General features: G+C 42.2%; 1 protein-coding gene across 2 annotated transcripts in view; it reads left to right on the top strand.

The window, feature by feature from the left end:
- The window catches only part of LOC124722940 (rho GTPase-activating protein 12-like), a 245819-nt gene that overhangs the window by 4456 nt on the left and 218372 nt on the right, over positions 1-22991 (top strand). The window lies entirely within an intron of this gene.

Genomic DNA, 22991 nt, shown 5'->3' with positions numbered 1-22991 from the left:
TTCCCAAGTCTTAAAACTGTCCATTGCCACATCCAGGAATTAGTAATTTTTTCTCATGTAGGATTAAGTTTCCAAGGCTAAGTCTAATGCTATCAGTAATGACTACTCTGTTGGTGTGCACGTGCATGTACATCATTTTAATTCCATTTATAAACACATTGGCGCTGTTTATATTCTAAGTGCTCAGCGTTGTTTTTGAAGCTCATTAACTGTCACAGTGAAATGTCATCAGCACACATCATAATTTTGCCATCCTTTACCTACCATATTTAGGTAATTTGTGTAAAGAGTGAAAATTTATGGTTCCAGTGATGAATACTGAGATAATCTGCCCCTGAGTTCAAGGAACTCAGAACCAGTATTGACAATATCACTATCCATTTTATATATATTACCTTGGTGCACTGGTCTCTCTGTTTCACAAAAGAATCTATAAGGTCAGCTGATTTTCCTCATATGCAATGCTGGTGTAGTTTCTGTACTGATGTATCATGACATATTTATTTTTATTTATTAACCCAATGACCATTTGGCACAACAGTATAGGACATGTCAGATACATTACAGAACAAATATATATGTATATAAACATGTACAAGTTAGGATACGATTAGGTGAGACTAGGGCAGGAAGGTGGCCATGGCCTGATAAATCAAGAAACCACGCCATGCATCACTTACAATGTTGTACCTATCTGTGAACTCTGAGGAGAGATTCTCAAGTAGAATTGTTCCTCTCAAATCTGCTAAACCTGCAGTTAATATTTAAATAATTGGTTCAGTTATAAATGGTCTTCAGTGCTTGTGCAAAGTATCCTTCAATTTCTTTCAGGTCAGTTTGTTTCTGTACTGTTGTCTACTTTATGAAGTGAAGTGACGTGTTTCAACACTGCCCGAAGTTACACTTATCCATATCTGTTAAACGTGACACCAGATCTCCCAACAATCTCTAGTGCATTGCAGGTGTTTGAAAAGTCGAGGAAAACCATTAAAATTGTGGTTACAAGCAATCATGTTTGTTGACAAGCTTTGCCTTGGATTGGTAAAAATGTACTTGATTTATCAGTCTACCTTTTTGCTGCAACACACAACTCCAAGAAAACTTTTTGTGCGATTTGGTCGTACATGACGGTTATTTTGTGTGTGTGAGACTGCGTGCTCTGTAATTTGTGGGTAATGAAGAAACTCATACAGGACAGTTGTGTCTTTCCACCATGGTGAGAAAATAGATAGGAATGGTATGGTATTTCAGGAGATATTGAAGTAGCACGTAGGCTGCTACACTGAGACATCTGTGCACTGTTTTAATTGAGACTTGCCAGTGGGAAGTCTTATCATCCACAAAATTGACCATGGCTACTCAGCCAGGCAACCACAGGTCAAGGGAAGTGTCTGATTCCACCCATCCAATTTGAGTTGTGATGTGAGTGTGTTTGTGAGATGTCGTTGTGGTGCAGTGTTTTTGAGTTGGGTCATGTTTGTAGATGGTGTGTTGTAGTATTTGGTGGCGTTTTCTTGTTGTAGATGTTCATATTTGAAGACGTTTGTGTTGTGTGGAATTTGGTTATTAGAATTTCCACAGTCATTCTGTGAAGCTGTTGGAAGATTGTGCTTTGTCGCCAGTGAGTTTCGTTGTTTTATCATTTTAGAGGCTTATTCGTTCATGGTTGTGTTAGGTATGATTAGTGTTGTGTGTTTCTTATGGATCAAAATGTAGTAGTGATTTTTTTTTTTTTTTAGATGGATATGGCAGAAAAATTTATTAGTTATCACTTGAAGTTGTGCTGGATTGTGATATGACAAAAAAATAAGTTTTTTTTCCAGGATTTTGGCTTAATTATGACTACGTCATGTTTTGTGTGTGCAATAAGATTATGAAGTTTATTAGAGTCCTGAATTCTTGGATCAGGAACCTATGTATGCAGCAGTGTGTCTGATACAATATTTGGTGATCTATCCTACTTGGGAATTGGCTTGAGAGATGTAGGTTGGTCATCAGGGAGATGAGCATTCTTCAGGAACCACCTGAAGATGGCAGCATGTACACCTGCCGAAATATTGTGGAGAAATTATGATGCTACCCAGTCGGATACCCGAGAACTGTTCAAATTGGAAATATGCCGGGAAAACTTCAGATTGCACTATGAATGTAGTTTTCCTTTACAAGAAGCCAACAATTGAAATCAAAGTATCATGGCCCAAGAAGAGCTTCATTTAATGCTTTAGCTCTAATCGAGACACTTCGAGCAATACTACAAAATTCTTCTCTGTACCGTAAATGTAGAAAACCCTCCACTACACAAACAAAAATCAGATTTTTTTTTTAGGTAAAGCAATATGATGTATTGTTGGGTTTGAAACAGGTGGACTCAATAAGATAAATAATGTTTAATTTCTTGATGGGACTAGTGGTTGGACGGATGAAGATAAATTTAAAATGATTGTCATGTTATTCAACGAATTCCTTCTGAAGGTAGCTGAAACATAAGGGGGAAAACGTACCATTGAAAGCTGGTCCATTAGAATTAAGAATATAGTCATTGGGTGCTTCATCAGCACACATCAGATTTGCTGAATCAACTATTTGAAGAGATGGCAGAAATCATCAAGTCACTGTAAAGCAGTAAATGGATGTGGTTATGATGGTATTTCGTTAGTATTTTGTGCTTAGTTCATAATACCTCCACTGAATTACCTTACAGTTGGCAAGTCTACACCTGTTTCCAGAAAGACTGAAATAACCAGTAGTAACACACATTTATAAAAGAGATCAGCAGGTGACATCTAATTATAGACCCAACTCCTTCCTCCCATGTTCTCATTTTTATTATTTCTCTGAGAAGTTAATGACTAGATATTGTAGCACCTCTCTGGCAATATTTTAACAGCAGCTCGTTTTGACACCCATAAAGGCTTCTATACAGAGAAAGTGTTATACGATCTCACCAGCTCAGTTCAGATAGAACTACGCAAGAAAAATTGCCCTTTTTGCGTTTGCTGTTATCTTTCCACAATCTTCAATTGTAGAGGTTGATGAAATGATTGGAAAAAGTAGTCACTTAGATTCTTAGATATTACTGTGGATAATGGGCTGAAATAGAATATTAATTCTGTCTGTAGGAAACTCAGCTCCGTATTATTCATAATGAAGCAGCCAATGCAATATGCAGGCAAACAGCTTCTGTACACAGATACCATATGTACACTGTGGAATGACAGTATGAGGTAACTAACACTCAAACAAGAAAAAGTGTGTACATTACAAGAAAAGCAATTAACATCATTTTAAGGGTTTTTGAAACATGCTAAAATCTAGGTGTTAACTGTTACGTCTTTGTACATAAATAAAGTGATAATACACATCACAGAAGATAATGAAGAGTGAGGAGTGGATTTCAGATACACACATGAAGAATACCTCCACTGACTGACAATGCTTGAAAAAGGACTTCAGTACTCGCCTACCAATTTACAAAGAAGTCTGCCGCAATACCTGCATGATAGTATATATAATCCTAACTTTCTAAAGAATTTCTAAGACCATTTGGTGGAAAAGAATTTTACCGTAGAAAAGGGTGCTTATGTAGAGAAGGGTGCGTATTGTGTTTAATTTTATATATTGTTCTCTATAATAATTGAGGTTATGTATTAGGATCACCTAAAAATAATGGACCACATTGTTTTACTTTAATCATTATTTATTGAACATAATGAGATGTACACACATGTTCTACACATCCTATTTTTCTGTGTAATCTCCTTCCCATGCATTGGCCTTCCTTCAGTGAGACAAAAGGATATGTATGCCCTTTCAGCACCACTCCTCATTCAGGTCAAAATGGTGGACCAAGGTTTCATCATGTCACAGTCCAGGACAAGAAGGCTTCCACCTCAGCTTCAAAATATTGTAGCAACTCAGAATAATCCCCCCTCCCCCCCCCCCCTTCCTGCCCCCCTTGAGATGTTCATGTTCCACTGTAAGACAGTGCGGAACCCATTGTGTGCACACTTTCGAGTAGTCAACTCTTTGTTGATTGACAGCATCAGCGCCAACTGCCGAATTGAGCATCGGTCCATGTGAATGAGAACAACAGCAAACTGTATCCTGTCTGGTGTTACAGCGGTGGACAGTCTCCTCGCTCAGTGCAAATTGTGGGGTTCTGCTGAACCACCTTCTGATGGTCCCATCCTCTGTGCCCAGTGACTAACCATACTTCAACTGCAGGTGGTCTGTAAGCTACACACAAAAATTTGCGAATGATCCCAACATCTTTTCTTTTCCCTGCAGTAAGAAATTCAGTGATGTCACACTACTTGTAATGTATGAGGGGTTACCAAAAAATTATGTTTTAAAAACTATATATTTTCAAATTGTTAACAAAACAACCTTATCCACTTCAAAATACTCCCCATTACAACTAATATATTTGTCACACCGGTTCTTCCAGTGTTTGAAACATTTTTTGTTGTCATCTTTAGAAATGACTGACAGCTCCTCCCTCATTTTTCTCTTGGCTTCTTCAGTGTTTTCAAATATGTGTCCTTCCATTTGTGGAAATAAGAAAAAAAGTCTCCCAGAGCCAGGTCAGGTGAGTAAAGTGCGTGGGGCAGTGAAACCATGCCATTGTTAGCCAAAAACTGTCTAAAAGAGATGGGTGTGTGTGTGCAGGGTGGTGTTGTGGTGGAAGAACCGCTCTCCTGTCTGCCACAAATCGGATCTTTTCTGATGAACACTGTTGTGCCATCTTCTTAAAACTTCCAAATAAAACATTTGATTGCTGGTCTGACCTGGGGAACACTCTCCGAATGAATGATGCCCTTGGCATCAGAAAAGCAAATCCAGAACGGGGATTGTCATCAGTTGACATGTCACCATTTTTAAATCGAACAAACCACTTGTAAACTTGAGTTTTCCACATAGTTTTGTTTTATCTTGATAAGCTGTTTTCAATATTAAAATAGTTTCAACAGCATTTTTACTGAGTAGAAAACAATTTCACAGCTGCACATTGTTCACTTAAACATGCTACATAAAAAATGAAACAAGAACAAAACAGGACTAGCAAAAACAATCACTGGAGATAAACAGAACAAGCCAGGTCAGCAACACAGGTGGTACTGAACTGGCAATGGGTTGTGCTATACACGCCTAGCTGCATGAAAAATGTGAAGAAATTGAGAAAGAAATGTTTATCAGAAGGACTGACTCAGCATATAAGAAAGTAAAAGAACCTTTAGTGAAATTAAAAGCGAGGGTGGTAACATTAAGAGTGCAATGGGAATACCACTGTTAAATGAAGAGGGAGAGCACAAAGGTGAAAAGAATACATAGTCAGTATAGAAGAGATAGGGGATCTAGTATTAGAATCATAATTTAAGAGAGCTTTGGAGGCATTAAGATCAAATAGGGCAGAAAGCATAGATAACAGTGTGAATCAGAATTTCTAAAATCATTTCCGGAAGTGGCAACAAAAAGACTATTCACATTGGCGTGTAGAATGTACGAGTCTGGTGACATACCGTCTGACTTTCGGAAGAATATCATCCACACAATTCTGAAGACTGCAAGAGCCAGCACGTGTAAGAATCATCACACAGTCAGCTTTACAGCCCATGCATCCAAGTGGCTTTCAAGAATAATATACAGAAGAATGGAAAAGAGAGTTGAGAGTGTGTTAGATGATGATCAGTTAGGCTTTAGGAAAGGTAAAGGCACCAGAAAGGCAATTCTGACATTGCGGGGAAGCAAGTCTAAGGAAAAAATCAAGACAGGTTTATAAGATTTGTCGACTTGGTAAAGGGGATAGACAGTGAAAAATGGTGCAAGGTGTTCAAAATTCTGAGAAAAGTAGGGGTAAGCTATAGGGAGAGGTGGGTGATACATAATATGTAAAAGAGCCAAGAGGGAATAATAAGATTGGATGACCAAGAATGAAATGCTCGGATTAAAAAGGATGGAAGACAGGGATTTAGTCTTTTGCCCCTACTGTTCAGTCTGTACGTTGAAGAAACAATGATGGAAATAAAAGAAACGTTCAGGAGTAGGATTGAAATTCAAGGTGAAAGAATATCAATGGTATGATTCACTGATGACATTGCTATCCTGAGTGGAAGTGAAGAAGAATGATCTGCTGAGTGGAATGAACAGTCTAATGAGTACAGAATATGGTTTGAGAGTAAATCGAAGAAAGACGAAAGTAATGAGAAGTAGCAGAAACGGGAACAGCAAGAAACATAACATCAGGATTGATAATGAAGTAAATGAAGTTACAGAATTCTGCTACCTAGGCAGCAAAATCACTAATGATGAATCGAGCAAAGAGGACATCAAAAGCAGACAAGCACTGGAAAAAGGGAATTCCTGGCTAAGAGAAGTCTGCTAGTATCAAACATGAGCCTTAATTTGAGGAAGAAATTTCTAAGGATGTAAGATTCGAGCACAGCATTGTGGGGTAATGAAACATTGACTGTGGGAAAACCGGAACAGAAGAGAATTGAAGCGTTTGAGATGTGGTGCTGTAAATGAATGTTGAGTATTAGATAGACAGATAAGGTGAGAAATGAGCAGTTTCTGCACAGAATCGGAGAGGAAAGGAATATGTGGAAAACACTGAAAAGGAGAAGGGACAGGACGATTGGACATCTGTTAAAGACATCGGAGTATATCTTCCATGGTACTAGACAGAGCTGTAGAAGGCGAAAACTGTAGAGGAAGACAGACAGTGGAATTCACTCAGCAAATATGAGGCATGTTTTTTTTTAAAGTAAGTACTGTTTTGAAATTAAAAAAAGACGTGCTAAGATTTCTCATTAATTTTATTTTTACATGAAAGCCTCTATCTTAATCTACTTTTCTACATAATTTCCATCAATATTGAGGCACTTGTCATAACGTTGTACCAGTTTTTGAATACCCTTCTCATAGAAGTCTGCCACCTGACCTGTTAACCACTGCATCACCACTGTTTTGACTTCGTCATCGTCTTGAAGACTCTGACTGCCCAGGTGTAGGTGTAGTCACTGGGCGCAAGATCGGGGCTGTACGGAGGGTGATCTAGAGTTTCCCATCAAAAAGATGTGATGAGATCTTTGGTCTGATTCACCACATGCGGACGGGCATTGTCTTGCAGCAAAACGATGCCCTTGCTCACCTTCCATGGACTGTTGCTTTGATTCTGGTGTGACGTAGGCCACCCATGTTTCATCGCACGTAACAATTTGGCTTAAGAAATCATCACCATCATTGTGGTACTGCTCAAGGAAAGTCAATGCACTGTCTAAAGTTTGGTTTTGTGCACATCCGTCAACATTTTCGGTACCCAATGTGCACACAATTTTCGGTAATTCAAATGATTGGTCACAATGCCATACAAAATACTATGAGAAACATTAGGAAAGTCGTCCCGCAAGGAGGAAATCATAAAGCGTCTGTTTTCTCTCACCTTATTGTCCACTTCCTGCACCAAACTTTCATTAACCACTGAAGGACGCCCACTCAGTTGTTCATCATGCACATTTGTGCTGTCATCTTTAAATGCTCTCACCCACTTTCTTACCATTCCATCACTCATAATGTTTTCTCCATAAACTGCACAGATCTCACAATGAATATCGATCGCTTTTAGGGCTTTAGCACTATGAAATCTTATAACAGCCCGTACTTCACAATCTGCGGGACTCACGATTATCGGAGGCATCTTAAACACTCAGTACACAATGTAAACGAGGAAGAATCAGACTGTAATTGCGTCAGTGCGTAGATTAAGGTACAGGCTTTCACGTAAAAATAAAATTATTGAGATTTTTTAGCATGTCGTTTTTAAATTTCAAAATGGTACTTTCTTAAAAAAACACACCTCGTAGTTGAGGACGTAGGTTGCAAGTGTTGCTCTGGGATGAAGAGGTTGGTACAGGAGAGCAATTCATGGCGGACTGCATCAAACTAGTCAGAAGACTGATGACTCAAAAGTTTCGTTTCTCCAAAAGACTGCCGTTAAATTTTCTTTCTGATGTACTGTTGTTTGCCATTTATATGATTCATTGACAACATGTTTTGTGAAAAGGACATTCTTGAAACCCATTTCTGTCTGGCTGAAGATTCCTCTTTGTGGAAACTGCAAACTGTAGAGTACAGCAGTTTCTCCAGAATTTGATAGAAAGGACTTAGTCAAGCTAGTCAGTTAGTGCCAACATTGAATTGATAAAATATTTGTAATAGTATTACGTATATGTACCTTTTTTGCTAACTATGCCAGCTTGGTCTTATAAAACCAAATAATTACTAAGTCTGTACTATTGTGTATCATTTGGTCAGTTCCTCAAATTAAATCATCCTGTTTATTGACAACATCCCTTTTTCCTTTAAAAACATTTCTGTTGTTGTTTTTATTTCTTCATCAGTGTTATTAACTCTGGTAACATATAGAGACAACAGAACACTACTTCTCAAATAGCAAAAGTGCTGAGCATCAGTCAGGCCTGTGAAAACCACACTGATAGGACTGAAATTGCCAGCTTTTGGAGATGTAATAATTAGAGAGAGGGCGCGCGCCAGCCCCCCGACACACACACACACACACACACACACACACACACACACACACACACACACACACACACACAGAGAGAGAGAGAGAGAGAGAGAGAGAGAGAGAGAGAGAGAGAGAGAGAGAGCTGAAGCTTCATTCAGAAGCTATTTTTAATGTCAAGTATTGTGTTGAAACAGATTATTTTTGCATATATGCATATAAGTCACAACACAAGAGTATAATATGTTTTAGACATTAGGTATTATAATTTTCATGGACCCTAGACATAAGAATTTGTAATTTAAAATTTTCCTCATTATAATTACTTAGTTTTTTTCCAAATCCTGCTATGGCGTGATGTACTCAGTGCATCCCCCACCTCCTCTCTCTCTCTCTCTCTCTCTCTCTCTCTCTCTCTCTCTCTCTCTCTCTTGTGTGTGCACCTGCCATTTACTTTACCTACAGCTCAGACTTTGTGATCAGTTCATATCGCTACTAGTTATTACTTCCAGATATTTGTATGCCATGAAAAGGTCATTAATGTATATGATGATCAACACTGGTTGTGATGCACAACAGATATTACTTCAGTTTCTCTTTGATTCACTGTCCAATATAATGTTCTGCAGTGTGCCTGCCTGGAAATGTTCGATCTAGTCAGAAATCTGGTTAGACATCGCATAGGGATGTACTTTCTGTAGATGTTGACGTGTTAAATCAAAAGCTTCTTGAAAGTCTAGACACACTGCCTCAGTTGGTTTTCTGTATCCATGGGACTGAGGATATCATGTATGAAGAGCTTGAGTTTACTTTTGCACAGCTGATGTTTTTAGAGCTCTTGCTGGTATCCATTGATAAGGTTATTTTGTTCCAGGTAGGTCATAATGTTGGAATTTAGACTAAATTCTAGTATTTTGCTACAGGTACACTGCTGTCCATTAAAACTGAAGCACCATGAAGGTGTTGTCAATCTCAAATATCAAATTGGCATGAGGTGTACTACATGCGTGAACATACAAATGATTAGCATTTCAGCACAACCACACAAACTAGGTTGGGCTAATGCTATCTACATTCTCTGTATATAGAAAGATTAGGCAGCAGTTTTACTCCTCAGAAATCACATTTGAATGTTGGGTGTTTTTGAGAAGATACTGATATGCCTTTTACAAGGAGATAGAGATCTACCAGAATGTGTCAGAATGTAACTGTTGCAGTATTGTGGTCAATGGAGACTGGTTTAGTGTTCTGCAGTATTGTTGCTCACAGTCAAGATTGCCCAACTGTCATATGCATTTGGAATCGATGGGCCCAGGGAGGCCACTGAACACCATGCAGGATATCAAGTGCACCATGTGACTAGTACACTGGAGGACAAAGTATATTCTTCAGTTCGCTGTGCAGAATCATACAGCCATGTCAATGCAGGGGAGTCTTTGTTGCAGCTACAGAGCACAGCAAAGCATTGTCATGAAGAAGTACAATGCATGATGACAGCATTACTCATCAATAAAATCTCGGTTTGCAAGCTGCGTCACATCGAATTAAACCCATGAGCTTTCGGTTTTCTGCTTATTTAAGTGCAATAACAGCATCTGGAACATTCCAGAGAGATTCCAGATGCGGATATTGCATTTATATGTGAGAATAATGTGGCAGCCCCAGCAGTCTGTGATTTGTAACTCCTGATGACGATTTAAAAGACAACTGTTGAAAGCTCGAGTGTTTTAGCCAAATTCCCGCAGCTTGTAAACAGAGAAGATTTTATTGAAGGATGCCTCTGTGAAAGACTCAGAGGAAAAATTCCTTTTAGTTTGTTCTGAAGTGCCCGTTGTAGATGATTTTCTAGAATCGCCTGATCCACTTGCTGAACAAAATCAGTGGCTGACACTCATTTCCTTCTTTGATTGCTTGTATCATGAATGTCTGTACACCCAGCTTCAAAGTTTCAGCAGCATTGTGGAGCTTTGCTATCATGCAATACAGTTACGTTACGTTATGTGGGCCACCTGAAAGCAGGTGGCATCACTCGGCATAAAGAAATTGAATGAGAGCACGCTCATCACGCTTAGCGGGAGACTCTATTGTTCTAGTCATCATATTGTGCTCACTGTGCACTTAGAACTGACAAGTGTGATGTGACGTGGTCGTTGGGCATATTAGAGACACTGAGCAGCAAATCTGTGCAGACCTTCATTGGACTATCACCTTAAGTCAGCAGCAAGACAGATATCCTCATCTGGAGAACCACAGACTGTCAGCATGGGGACCATTGTTGTGGCTTCCTATGACAAGCACCGAGAGAGGCACACTGGCAGTGGTGTGCACATGACAACACAGGACACAGGTGTGACACAGTGTTACTTTTGAAGAGAGTCCTGATTCTGTATGCAGCACACAATAAATGTAACTGTATATGGAGGGTCTGATGGGAACGAGCATTACCAGATTGTTTGTCGTCATCCTAAGGGCTCAAAATCCGGTATGGTTGTATAGGGTGGCACTGGGTACAGAATACAATCACCTGTGGTTCGCATAGCTGATAATTTGGACAGCAGTCTGTACAGTTCTGAATTGAGGCTGGTGGCTGCACTCTGTATTTGAAATCTGCATGACGCCTTTCAACAAGGTAATGCTGGGACGCATGTTGCCTGTGCTATCGTGACCTATCTGGAACATTGTTAAGATCTTTCACCCATCGAAAACATTTGCTCATAGGTTGCAGTGAGACCAGTGGGTCGCCATATATCAACCACTATGATCGATGAACATCGGTATAGAGTTGAAACAGCATACAATAGTGTTCCTGTATTTGTCTCTGAGCTTAGTTTGACACTGCCAAACTGGGTTTGAGACATTGTTACTGCCCAAGGTGACATCTTTGTGTGCTAAATTTTTCACTTTTTGTTCCACCTACAAATTTAATCATGTTTCCTTCCTGCTACGCTGCGTACTTAAAAATAAGTAAAATTTCGTTATTTGCTATCCTCCTTCATGTTAAAATTTCAGTGATCAGGTGTGTAAATGTGACATACAACAGTAGTTCTATAGATCAGTTGTATTTCCTTTTTTATGAATGGCTATGATGTATGCTCTTTTCCAGTCAGAGTGAACATATCTTTACTTTACATGTTGACTGCCGCATGCTTAGTGAGGAATGTTTCACCACCAGGCCCCTGCCCGGGGACTGGGTGTTTGTGTTGTCCTCATCATTTCATCACCATCATCATCATTTGTGACAGTGGCCTATTGGACTGTGTAAAAAATTGGATTGTGTAAAAATTGGGACTTTTTATGGGTGCTGATGACCGCGCAGTTGAGTGCCCCACAAACCAAATATAACTAGGCCCCTAGCGTTACACTTGAGGCATTGCTGTATGCACCAGCAGCCACACGGTGTAAGGTGTGCGGTTCTGCTATGGCTGCCGGCCGCCACATGGCTGGCAACATGTTAAAGGAATTACAGTAAATTGTTGTTGAGAGCAGAGCTAGTTCTCTTGCATATTCCGCATATAACATGACACTCAGTCATCCCCCAAGGCCTCATTATATATTAACAATATAAGGTGTTCTTCAAAACCAGTGGCACTGATTGTCACTCGTCATAGCAGCAGTACAGTTATTGATTAACGATAGCATTCCTCGATCTTCCTTTGTGATGAAATGTTTGAGGACAAAATTCAAATTCTTCCTTGTGCTTTTGCTATTTTCTGTTTTGGTTTTTGTCTTGTCTACAAGTGTCTGGACACTGACTTCAGTGTCACTGGCATTCATAACATATGGCAAAAATTTTGTCGAGTTTTTACGGTACTTATTCATAACATTACACTTTCTGGTAACTAAGTGTGTTGTAGTTATCGCTTTTCTGTCAGTGAACTTTTGCTTTGTTTTTCACCCAATGTGCAGCGGGGTGCTTTTTCTGAAGAATAAAACAAAAATACAAACAAACCATCTGAACAGGCCTTGAAGGCCCAAAAGTACCAACTGGCTGCCATGTCATCCTCACCCCTTAGGCGTCACCGGGTGCAAATATGGAGGGGCATGTGGTCAGCACACCGCTCTCCGGGCCGTTGTCAGTTTTTGTGACCGGTGTCATTACTTCTCAGCCAAGTAAGTCTGTTATTGGCCTCACAAGGGCTGAGTGCACCCTGCTTGCCAACAGCACTCGGGGGCCTCAGATGGTAACCCATGTAAGTGTTAGCCAAGGCCGACAGCATGTTACTTTGGCGATCAGATTGGAACCCTGACTGTGGCAGGGTCATTGGCTTTTTCTTGAGAAGCTTGTTGACATTATCTGTATACCATATTTAATTATTCTGCTGGATATATACTTTTCTAGAGCTCTGTAGAGTGTCTATAATTTCTCCATGTGCTTACTGACTGAATCTAGTTTTTCTAGCTAGTGTCTATTCGAACTTGAACTATAATTTCTCCATGTGCTCACTGACTGAATCTGGTTTTTCTAGCTAGTGTCTCAGAAATGATGACCTCTTTATCCATTTTACTGAACATGGGAAGTTTTGTGCTTGCTTTTCCAGCGGTTAGTGGGCCTGAGAGTCCTTTGTTGTTACAACTGAATCATAGTCACTGATTTCAGTCTCTCATGTGAACGTACCCAAAGACGTGTGGTCTGCTTGTTACTACAAAGTCTATTTCCACGATGGGTAAGGTGCCAAACCACTTGTGTTACATCATTTTTAGAGACAGCTTTTATAACTGTGTTGCAGGGAGTATCCGCTCATCCACCACATATGAAGTGGTAATTTTTCCAGCTGATTGTGGGATGATTGGTGTCAACTATTATAGTGCAACTTATAAAAATAAATGCTAAGCCACAGGTTTTCACTGTAGTTACGTATGTGGTGGAGTCTTCTTGCCATTAGAAGGATCAGACTAGAACTTTTATCCCATTTGTGACTCGAAACCATTTTACGTGCAGATTCTTTCTACTTTGGCTTATGTGAGATTCTTGTCTTCTACTACAAGTACACAGCCATGTATTCCGTGGAGCCTATTTTTCAACACTTGGACTTGACTTGGAGAAGTCACTACTGTCAATTTCCAATCTTTGTTCCAATTATGATATGCCTCTCACAGCTTTGCAATAATCATTAAAACTCTAGCACTTTTTTGCAAATACTTTTACAATTTTTGTCACTAACATCGTGATAGTCTCATCTATATGGGACATTTCTTCATGCCTGTTATTAGTATTTTGAGGCTTTCTGCAGCAGTGTTTATCCTGATCAGATGGAGAATATGACTTCCACACAAGGCTATGCCGACAGTTGCCTATTGTGTATAATACCCACCCCTGCCCCCGACTCCCCTCTCCCCCCACTTCTCCTTTTTGGTTTTTTTGGTCCCACTTTGGGGTTTTACCTCAACTTCTAAATTTTCTGTCTGTAATGTGAGCCATTTGGGGTTGAACACCTTCTCTGGCATGTATGGTGTGGATTCCTCTCTCCTCCCTTCCTTCCCCACTTCCTTTCCTGCCATAGTTTCCCTCCACCTCGTTCGCTCAGCAGCACGTATAGCCAGTCCATGTGGTGGGACTGTTATGTACCTATCTGGACAAGCCCCTGACAACACAGGAATCACACTTCCAATAACTAAGCTGTTGCCTCCCTGTGTAGGCCTAGGGGTGGTTGCTTGTTATTCCAGAGCATCGCAGTTCCCAGCAATGGCCTATGTGCCAGACGGTCCTTTCTGTATCTGGTTGGCGCCTGTGTGGGGAGAGCTCCTGATCGGAGTGGGTGGTATCAGTCAGATGCTTTGCATATAAAGCATATCAATCTTCAAAAATTTGGCCGTTTTCCTATGGCCGTCTCTTCAAGTAGTAATGGAATACTGCTTCTTATGACGTGGCCTTCCCTTCACTGGCTACACCCTAGGAGGAGGGCCAGGTTCGTCAGCTTGGTGTGAAAAACTTTCTCCGCTACCTGGTCTGTACTAGTATGGGTGAGGCACATTCACTGCCACAAAGCCACTATTTTACGTGGAAAAATATTTGAGTAAAGTTTGTTCTGTTAAAACAACAAATTATTTGCGCCTTGCTTTTTACTTGTCCTAAGGGCCACATTATTGACAGTCTTATAATCTCAGCACTATTCGTGAATTTGGATGGTCAGATGTGGAACTGAACTGCATTCCACTTAAATGCACATCTACAGGGGGTACTCAAGGTTTTATCACCTTTAACAAAATGAGTCTGCAGCCATGAATCTTGATGATAGTGTTAACCCTTATTTACATATTCACCATTCAATGCAGTGTATTTTTCCAAGCAGTGGATGAGTTGGCAGAGTGTTTTAGAAATCTGCATGTTTTGCATGTTCAGGAAATGTTGCAGCTGAAAACCATCTATTTGCAGTTCTGGAAATCCCTGTGACACAATGGTCTCTTCAACCAAGGAAAGAGGTAGTAGTCAGTGAGTGCTATGTCAGGAGAATAAGGAGGGATGGGGAGGGGTTAGGCAAAAGAAGCAACATATGTGATTGTGCAGAATGAGTTGGGGCATTCTTGTGGATAAAAGCTCCCCCTTAGACAGCCACATATAACTACATTAGGAGATTTCAGCAGTGTGCCCCTGTTATGGTTAGCCGCTTATGGGAACCTAAATGTTAGCACCACTCGACGACAGTCTCAAAAAACATTCAGCATCACCTTACCTGATGAGGGTTTGGTGTATGCCTTTTTCGATTGTGGTGAATCCACAAGTTTCCAAGGCTTGCTTTGCTCCTTTTTCTTGAAGTCACATGTACTTGGTGATTCTACAGTGTAAGAAATCACCTGTGGGCATTTTGGATGAGCGTGAGCAGTTGCAGTTCTTCACGTTAAAAATGTCATGAGAGATGTTGAAAACTGATCTGTGACTGATTTTTCCCTTTTTTCACTATTCCTTCTTCTGTGATATAAATATCTTCAAGCACCAGGGCCTCCATTATCTTGAGATTCTTCCACAGAGAGATGATCTGCCAAATTGTTCACTGCTATTCAGACTTGATTTGACCACACTGGAAGTGTCTGCATCATCCAACTACTTTGTTATATGATGGTACATTGTTGCCATACTCCACCACCAATTCAGCATTAATTGTTGCAGAAGAAAACTAATTACCCTAGAATACCCCACTTCCTCAGTGGGATGAACTATTTTCTTGTGGTTCCTCTAGCAGTGTGCCATGGTTCTGTGGCAGGACTGCAGCTGTATATCTGCAAACAAATAATAAAAAAAAAAATGCATAATTTTTTCGATGTGGTAATTGAAACTTTGTCCACTCCCCTTGTAGTGTCTTACCACTAACCACCTCACTCCATTCCGGTCCCTGAAAGAATGTTTCCAGGATGAGTGAACAACAAGCAAAATGGGCAGTTTTACAGCCAGTTGGCTGTCTTTCAACATCAAGACAGGTTCCAGGCCCCAGACCAGGACTGACTGAAAGAATCATAAGGAATTGAAATTCTTAATGATGTAGTATCTTATAAAGCACTTACTCAACCAAATCTTGAATGTTGCCCCATCAGTCCTGGGCCACCACAGAGTTGAATTAATGAAGTTGATGGAGAAGTTTCAGAGAAAAATTGCATTTTTAATCAAGGGTTGATTTAGTCTGCATAACTGAGATACTCTACCAACTCCAACCCAACTGGCAGTCAGTACAAGAGAGAATTCACCAGGAAGAAGTTTACAGTACAAATTTGGGGAGCACACATTTCAAGAAGAGGGGTTCGAGAGGGGTAATAATTGACCTGGACTGTTAACTGTTCCATTAGCTCTTCACAAGTATGGGTAGCCATCAGGAACATTTAATACAGTAGATCACTGCTATCTCCAAAGGACAACTAGCAGACAGTGGTTGCAAAGGAGCTTTTCAAGGAAGAACCCTGGAGTCAGCCACACGGAAACTCACTCACTTCGTCTATTTTGTGGATGATACTTTTGTGATTGTCACATGGAAGGGGCAAACTTAACGACTGCTCACACACCTCAACTCCAGGCATTCTATCATCAGAATTACAGTGGAGATAGAGGCTGATACCCTCTGGGGGCTCACGACTCTCTTGTGAGTACATGCTAGGCTACCACGGGGCCCAGCCATTGCAGCACAGCTCCTCGTTCTGTGCTTCAAGCCTATGCCTCCACTATCCCTGTTCCCTTCTGCCTGTCCATCAGATGGTCTTTCTGTTGCAGACCCTGCTTGGACCTGGTACATGATTTAGGATCTTATGTTCTATCTCGGATGGTCACAGCAGTAATACATAACTAGATAGCAGGAGACAGACCAGGGTAGCTGGGCACACTATAGAATATCAATAGGACAATGCTACAATCAAACATATTTACTGATCTTTTTGGAAGTAGTCATGTAGAACATAAAAGCATTTCCAATCTTTGCATGAAGTCTTTTGTCAACTCAACAGTAAGTTATCATTCTAGCTAGATGATCTGTGCTGATGAACTGCCCCCTGAGCACTGTTGTTGACGTCCTTTTGCCAGTGCTGGAGAGGGCACTGGTGTTACATAGTCTTCCTGGAAAGGGCAGGTGCGGCACCTGATTTGTGTATACTGCCGCCCTGGCAACACTGCTCGGGGCCTGCAGATACTGACATTTGCATTGATGGGCTTTTGACAGCCAGCACACAAGTGATGTCTTAGGATGACAGTATGCCTTAATTTTCCATTTCGCGTCTGGCACTCTCTACGCATTTTCATTAATAAATACAGTAATGTATACATGGTTCCCATTGTTGGGTTCGAGCTTCCACCACTTTTCCAAATTTTTGAGACATGCCCAGTATGGTGTCTGTTCCACCTTTGTGCTTTTCCACCTTAGCACCGTTCCTTTCCATTATGGTAATACACACAAAACTCAGCACAGCATCCATCCCATTGTTGGGGGATTATCGTGTATCTGCACAGTGGTAGCCCCGGCCATGCGGGTATCACACTGTTGGTGCCTGTGCTGAAACCTACCCACATATGCCAAGGATTATGTGCACATCATGACTGGGGGACAGGGACTCTGAGCAATGGGTTACTAGCGAGGTAGCCATTACTGACGTAGTGCCCATTGGGAGAGCCCCAATTGGAGTTGGTGGCACCATGGCAGTTGACTTGCATATGAAGTGGATGAAGCTTTCTTCTGCTGGTGTTCATATGGCCCCATCAGTCTCTTCAGAAGGAACTAGTTCAGTGCAGAGAGATATGGCCACAAAATGCTTCCTTCCATGGTTATGCCATGGGAGGAACTTACGGCTAAGCTACAAGCAGATAAATACTCCACCCCCCAATACCTGGTTTGTACAAGGACAGATGTGAATTATTTTTTGGCCAAAAAGCCTATGTTCTTTGTAGAGGCTATAGAGGACAAGTCTGGGGGAGTTATAGCCATCTCCAAAGTGAATAGTGCGCCAATTTAGATTAAAACAGCATTATCTGCCTAGTCATGGGTATTGCTTGCTTGTAAGAAGCTGGATAGCAGTCTGGATACTACCACTCTCCATGACAGTCTAGATAAGGTTCAAGGCATCATTTTCCACCTCTTACAGTGTGATGATGAGCTACACACCAACTTGGAGCAACAGAGTGTACACTCTATCCGTCCTCCCCAGGGGGCTTGCCAGTCTTTGGCGGGTTTGTGCTTGGCTATCATGAGGCCCCAGCTGTTGCATCTTTTCCCTTCTGTGTTGCATGTCTGTCCATTTGCTTTTCTTTTTCCTTTCCCTTGGAGAACATGTCTGGGTTTTTATTGGGAATGTTCTGCTTTGTCTGTCGCCGACATAAGAACAGTCTCACCACTGTTTTTCATTCCCTTTTCCTTTATTTGTTTCTCTTCTGCTCTCATTCCTCTGCTTCAGTGTTTGAGGTTCCTCTTTTTCTTCTTCCTCTCTGTGAGCTCCTAAAGGCCAACCCATACGTCTGACGCATAACAGGTGACTGGGTAACATGTAATTTCCAGTCCCAGGTTGACAGGTAGGGTTCACACGTCCCCCTCTGGTACACACCAGACCCAGGGGTGATTGCCTGTGCTGCTATCTTCACAAATTGCTGATTGGTCCCTTTGTCAGGTGTTCGGGAGGTGTGATCTGAGGTGTGAACAATTGCCTAAGGCGGATGTGCCCCCTTATGAAGGGGCCCCCCAGTTGGTAGGAACTTGCCATCAGAGACGCTGGCAATCATGGGGGATTTTCTTGCAATGTGCCAGTCATCTTCACAATCAGCGTCTACGAAACATAAATGGACTGAGGGTAACAATTGAAAGATCCTTCGAGCTGCACTACGGTTCCTCGTAGTCTCACGTATTGAAGATGGTCAGTCCTTCGCAATGGTTAATCTGTTTATTATTCAGAAAGACGTTGATGCATTGCCAGCCCTGTGAAGTCCTGCTCTCGTTTACAGACTGTTCTCGTTTATGGAATGGCACTTTGCTTTTGGAGACTGCTTCTGATTCTCAAGCACAACAACTCCTTGCCACCTCGCTTCTTCACGGCTATACTGTTCGTGTCGAGGACCATAGAACTGTGAATTCTTCCCATGATGTTATTTACACTAGGCTGTACAATGGTCTGACTGAGGCCGAAATCCGATCTTACTCTCTGATCAGGGTGTCATTGCCGACCATCAGGTGATGAAAAAGGTAAATTCCTCCTTAGTGCCCACCTGCTCTCTTTTTTCTCACCTTTGATAGAGTGGTGCTTGCGTGCAAGGTCAAAGCAGGCTATAAAATTATCACAGTCCGACCTTACATACTGAACCCGATGTGCTACTACGAATGTCATCATTTCAACCACACTAGAATGTCTTGTTGACACCCAGCAAAATATGTAACCTGTGGTAGGGATGCACATGAGGGTGATTGTCTGCCTCCTTCTCCACACTGTATCAACTGCAATGGTGGCCGTGCTGCCTCCTCTTGGGATTGTCCCATATCTTGATGAGTGAGCTGTCCAGGAGATCCAAGTAAAGGAAAAATTGCCTTACCCAATCGCTCACAAGTTATTGGCTAGTCACAAATCCTGCTTTCTCCCGTGTGGCACTTAAAGTTCTGTTCTTGTTACCACTCGCTCCATGAAGGACATGGCCATGCAGACATGCGACCTCAAATTCAGCTCTGAGGTTGTGACATTACCCAGTGTCAAGGTAGCATTGACATCCCTCCATCCAGCTGTGCAGTAAGCCATCAAACTCTCAAGTCAAGGAGCGAAGCCACCAGCTACACAATCGGTAGGATGGAAAGTACAGATGGAGTACTCCCGTGTAGACTTCCTACGTCCCTCCAACCAAAACAACACCTGAGCCTTCCTGTGCTAACCTGAAAGGCTCGAAGAAGTCCAGTGAAGGCAAACGGTCTTCTCCTTCACCGACTCGAAGGTACTCATCGACAGTGTTGCCACATGATACTCTCCATGCCGCCGGTGCGGATCATCAACCGTTTTTCTGCCTTGGACTCCACAGACTGACAGCACAAGCAAGCTAATGCTTCTGCGGACCTCATGGACCAGGATCCTCCTGTTTCTGTGCCCTGTAGCAGAATCTTTGCAGGCTGGCGCTCGGCAGCTGCCGAGGTGACACCCCTTCATTTCTTTCTCATCATGACTCTCCTCCAATGGAACGTTCATGGCCTTCGACCCCACAAATAGGATTTACAACTGCTTTTAGCATTGCAACGCCCCCTTGTACTCTGCCTTCAGGAAACAAAATTGCGTCCTCATGACCCCACTGAGTTTTCGCATTTCTTCCCAGTTCGATTTGACCTTCCCCATGAGGTCGGCATTCCATCTCACAGAGGCATCATGCTGCTCATACGGGATGATGTTCAATCTCAACCCATCTCCCTGACTACCCATATTCAGACTGTTGCAACTCGCCTTTTCCTTATTCACTTGACCTTTTCCCTCTGTACCATTTACATCCCTCTGTCATACGATAGCACCAGAGCAGACTTCCTCCAGCTCATTGGGTGGCTACCTTCCCCATTATTGCTACTCGGTGACTTTAATGGGTGTCATCCCCTTCGGGGTTCTCCCAGAACCTGTCAGAGCGGTGCCCTCTTGGCTGATCTTCTTAATCAGCTCAGTCTCTTCTGCTTTAACACTAGAGCACCCACATTTCTCTGCAACTCCTTGCACACCTATTCCCATTTGTCCTATCCTTCTGCACTGCCTAGGTTTCCCATCGCCTTGAGTGGTCCATTCTTTCTGACACATACTCGAGCAACCATTTCCCATGTGCTATCCATTTGCTGACTTCTACCCTATATGGGTGCACACCCAAATGGCAGCTTGCTAAGGCTGACTAGCAGCTTTACCCCTCCCTGGCGACCTTCGAAGAACAATATTTCCCCAGTTGTGATGCACAGGCGGAATATCTCACAAACGTTATCCTTACTGCTGCAGAGCATTCCATTCCTTGCGCTTCCTCTTTACCACCCCATGTCCCAGTCCCTTGGTGAACTGAGGCATGCTGTGACACAGTTCGCGTGCGGAGATGTGCTCTCCATGTTTTTAACCTTCATTCTACGATGGCACACTGCATTCATTATAAACAGGTGCACTGCAAAGTGTCGTCACATTATTCGGGATAGCAAAAAAGCTAGCTGGACTTCATTCACTAGTTCGTTTAACAGTTCCACACCTTCCTTTGTCATTTGAGCCATCCTCCGATGGCTCTCTGGGACCAAGATCCATTCATCAATATCTGGCCTGACAGTAGCAGACAATGTCATTGTGGACACTATTGCTATCTCCAACATCTTGGCCACCATTTTGCGGAAATTTTGAGCTCCTCCCACTATCACCCTGCCTTCCTTCGCTGGAAACAAGTGGAGGAGGCTCGGGTGGTACCCTTATCTTCTCAGAATCGTGAGTGCTACAATGCTGGCTTCACTATGAAGGAGCTAGATCATGCTCTCAGTTCATCTCGATCCTCCGCCCCAGGGCCAGACGATGTCCATACTCAGATGATGCAGCACCTTCTCTTGCGGGCAAGCACTTTCTGCTTAATACGTACAAGTGCATCTGGGCAGAGGGCACATTTCCTGGACATTGGCGTGAAGCCACTGCCATACCCATACCTAAACCCGGTAAGGAAAAAAGCCTTCCTTCTAACTACCGCCCCATCTCTCCCACCAGCTGTGTTTGCAAGGTGATGGAACATATGATTCATGCCCGGCTGGTATGGTGGCTCAAGTCTTGCAATTTACTAATGACTGCACAGTGTGGATTTCAAGCGTGCTGTTCTGCAGTTGACCATCTCATTACTTTGTCCATCCATGTCACGAATGGTTTTCTGCAGAAATCCCAGACTGTAGCCATGTTTTTCGATTTATAGAAGGCCTACGACACCTGCTGGAGAACTGGTATCCTCCGTACTCTTTACACATGGGGCTTCCGTGGCCACCTGTCCGGCTTCCTTGAAGGATTTTTAAAAGACCTGGTTTTCAAGGTGCGTGTGGGTTCTGCCTGTACCCAGGAAACCGGTGTGCCTCAGTGTTCCGTCCTGAGCGTTGTCCTACTTTCTATTGCCATTAACCCTGTAATGGCCTGTCTCCCGCTGGGCATCTCTGCTTCCCTTTTTCTACATCTACATCTACATCCATACTCCGCAAGCCACCTGACGGTGTGTGGCGGAGTGTACCTTGAGTACCTCTATCGGTTCTCCCTTCTATTCCATTCTCGTATTGTTCGTGGAAAGAAGGATTGTCGGTATGCCTCTGTGTGGGCTCTAATCTCTCTGATTTTATCCTCATGGTCTCTTCGCAAGATATACGTAGGAGGGAGCAATATACTGCTTGACTCTTCGGTGAAGGTATGTTCTCGAAACTTTGACAAAAGCCCGTACCGAGCTACTGAGCGTCTCTCCTGCAGAGTCTTCCACTGGAGTTTATCTATCATCTCCGTAACGCTTTCGCGATTACTAAATGATCCTGTAATGAAGCACGCTGCTCTCCGTTGGATCTTCTCTATATCTTCTATCAACCCTATCTGGTACGGATCCCACACTGCTGAACAGTATTCAAGCAGTGGGCGAACAAGCGTACTGTAACCTACTTCCTTTGTTTTCGGATTGCATTTCCTTAGGATTCTTCCAATGAATCTCAGTCTGGCATCTGCTTTACCGACGATCAACATTATATGATCATTCCATTTTAAATCACTCCTAATGCGTACTCCCAGATAATTTATGGAATTAACTGCTTCCAGTTGCTGACCTGCTATTTTGTAGCTAAATGATAAAGGATCTATCTTTCTGTGTATTCGCAGCACATTACACTTGTCTACATTGAGATTCAATTGCCATTCCCTGCACCATGCGTCAATTCGCTGCAGATCCTCCTGCATTTCAGTACGATTTTCCATTGTTACAACCTCTCGATACACCACAGCATCATCCGCAAAAAGCCTCAGTGAACTTCCGATGTCATCCACAAGGTCATTTATGTATATTGTGAATAGCAACGGT

This window comes from Schistocerca piceifrons, chromosome X (assembly GCF_021461385.2).
Source record: "Schistocerca piceifrons isolate TAMUIC-IGC-003096 chromosome X, iqSchPice1.1, whole genome shotgun sequence".
NCBI lineage: Eukaryota > Metazoa > Arthropoda > Insecta > Orthoptera > Acrididae > Schistocerca > Schistocerca piceifrons.
Note: the sequence above shows the minus strand (reverse complement) of the source record. Positions and strands in the feature narration are given on the sequence as shown.